This window comes from Nannospalax galili, unplaced genomic scaffold (assembly GCF_000622305.1).
Source record: "Nannospalax galili isolate Female #2095 unplaced genomic scaffold, S.galili_v1.0 scaffold490, whole genome shotgun sequence".
NCBI lineage: Eukaryota > Metazoa > Chordata > Mammalia > Rodentia > Spalacidae > Nannospalax > Nannospalax galili.
In genome coordinates this window covers 2,944,929-2,947,829 of record NW_008329666.1, presented here as the reverse complement: position 1 = coordinate 2,947,829, position 2,901 = coordinate 2,944,929, and the positions used below count along the sequence as shown (strand labels likewise).

The following is a 2,901-nucleotide window of genomic DNA, read 5'->3' as shown; positions in this document are numbered from 1 at the left end:
TGTTCTTTTGAGTTCCATGTCCTGCATTATCTCTAGGGGGTTCTCGCTGTACTCCTCTAGAGGACTATTGGTATTTGGTGGGAATATGTTATTTTTGTTTTTCATGTTATTTTTTCACTGTGATTTTGACATGTGGATTTCTTTTGTAGTTTCTGATTCTTGTGTGAGACTCAAGCCTTCAAGTTTAGGTCTGCTTCTTTTCATGAACTTTATATGTCTTTGTGGTTTACTTTTTGGACTTGAAAAGCTGGTTTGTCTAAGCTTCTGGTTCTCTCTTTTGATTTTATGTTGGAGTGGCCAGATTGCTTTTGTCTTCAGGAGTTCCCATAGAGGCCCAAGTCAGATGAGGATCAGATGCTCTCAGGCTTTTTCCTAAGGTCTGGATCCCTCCAGGAAAGATTTTGGCCTCAGGATTTTGGGGGTTGGACTGGCCTGGAAGCCTGGCCCAGGAAAGATGCTGTTCTAGGGCAACTGGTAGCTGTGCCACCCAGAGATGCAAAGGCAGATGGGGGCAGGAAGCAGTCCCAAGGGCTCCTGGGGACTGCACTGAGGAGCTGGGTTGGTCTGGATGCAAAGGATCAGGAAGAGGAAAGGTCAGCCCCCACATCCCAGAAAGAGGCTGGGGGGTGTTGCAGGCTCAGGGAAGTAGAGGGAGTTGAGGGCAGGGCCAGGGCCAGAAGCAGTGCTCCTGGGGACCAGAGAAGGCACTGAGTTGGTCTGGATTAAAAGGATCAGGAAGCAGTAGTGGTTCCCCAGCTGTCTGGGGCCCCAAGACAAGGAATGGGACAGGACCCAGGCTAGGAGGAGAGATGGCCTGGGAGATGGGAGGGTGAATGAGGCTGGGGGAGTCAAGGCATGGAAGGCACGATTGACTTACCCTGGGGAGAGGCCTGCGAGTCAGAGAGAGGTCTGTGGGTCCTGGAGGCCCAGGGAAACAGAGGACTGTTTTTTGCTTTTTTAAGAAAAATATTCTTTGCCAGGCATGGTGGCCCATGCCTTTAGTCCCAGCACTCGGGGAGGCAGAAGCAGGTGGATCTCTGTGAGTTCAAGGCCAGCTTGGTCTACAAAGTGAGTTCCAGGACAGCTGGGGCTACAGAGAGACCCTGTCTCAAAAAGACCAAAAAAAAAAAAATTTTTTTTTTTTTTCTGGGCATGTTGGCATATACCTTTAATCCCAGCACTTGGGAGGCAGAGGCAGGTGGATCTCTGTGAGATGGAAGCCAGTCTGGTCAATGTAGTGAGTTCCTGTCTCAAAAATAAATTATTCTTTGACAATTTCACACATGTATGATGTAGTCTGATCATATTCACCCTCATTATCCTCTCTTATCCCACCCATTCTTTCTGAAGTCTTTCTTCACAATAAGTCCCCTACTATTTTCATGACTTTTTTTTTAATTTTATGTGTATGAGTATTTGCCTTCATGCATGTGATTGAACCTGTGTCAACAATGCCCATGGGGGCCAGAAGAGAGCATTGGATTCCATGTAACTGGAGTTACAAATGGTTGTTAGCCACTATATGTATGTTGGGAACTGAACCAGGTCCTCTGCAAGAGCAGCCAGTGCTCTTAACCACTGAGTCATCTCTCCAGCTCCCTTCAAAAATTGTTTTTATTGATTCTTCGAGAATTTCTTTTTTTCTGTTTTTTTGTTTGTTTGTTTTGTTTTGTTCGAGACAGGATCTCATGATGTAGCCTTGGCAGGACTGGAACTTGCTATGTAGCCCAGGCTGGCCTTGATCTCACAGAGATCTGCCTACCTCTGTGTCCTTAAGGCTGGAATTAAAGACATGTGTCACCACACCTAGCTGCTTTTTATATTTTTAAGAAAGCTTTTTCTTTAGAGATATGCTATTATAGCTATTAGAGATAAAAATTCATCAGTGCCTCTGTACAAATTTCCAAGATGAGCATTTCATGAACAAATATAAGCTTAACATTCTTCTAACTTTTTAAAAATTTATGTGCATGTGTGTATGTGCATGTGTATGTGTGAGCATCCATGGAGTGCAGAAAAGGGTGTTGGATCCGTTGGAACTGGAGTTAACAGGTAATCGGGAGCTGCCTGATACAGGTGCTAGAATTCTAACTCTGGTCCTTTGCAAGAGTAGCACATGCTCTTAACCGCTAAGCCAGCTCTCCAACCATGAGTTGACATTTTCCGGACTGTTGGCACCTAGTTCATTACTGAATCAAGAAATTTTACCTTATTTTTTAAAAATCTGAAAGTAGAAAAAGTTAAAAGAGTTAATAAACTTAAAAGAGAAAACAAGTTTCAGGAACAAATTTAAAGTTTTCAGTATAGTACTTTACTTAAATAGAAATGGAATTTGGAATTTGACTGACCAAGTTTGAATTATTTTTTAATATTTTTATTGATTCTTTGAGAATTTCATACAGTGTTCTTTGCTCGTATTCAGGAAAACACAGAAGCTTCACGAACTTGTGTGTCATCTTTGGACAGTAACCATGCTAATCTTCTCTGTATGTTCCAATTTTAGTTTATGTGCTGCCCAAGCAAGCACCACATTTGTTTGTTTGTTTGTTTGTTTGTTTGTTTGTTTGTTTGTTTGTTGAGACAAGGTCTCACTATATACCCTGGTTAGCCTGGCCTCGATCTCAGAGATCAACTCGCCTCTGCCTCCTGAGTGCTGGGACCAAAGTCATGGGCTGCCATGCCTAGCAAGGACCAAGTTTGATTTTTGACTCTATGGGTGACTATGCAGCTGTAAGCAAGCACCATTTACTATGTGCTTCCCCTTCCGTTTTCATCTGCAGAAAAAAAATACTTACAGTTAATTCATATGTTGTTGTAAATTGTTTATAGATCACAAGAAATGCTTAGAATAGCACTTGAAAATACTATGATCCATTCTTGTTATAAAACTGGGATAAGCAT

The 2,901-nt window shown here is 42.6% G+C and overlaps 1 non-coding gene across 1 annotated transcript; it reads right to left on the bottom strand.

Moving 5' to 3' along the window:
* Positions 1-2,421: 2,421 nt before the first annotated feature.
* On the bottom strand, positions 2,422-2,527 carry LOC115071743. Its single transcript, XR_003850822.1, has one exon. It is a non-coding gene; the product is annotated as a U6 spliceosomal RNA (small nuclear RNA).
* Positions 2,528-2,901: the final 374 nt, after the last annotated feature.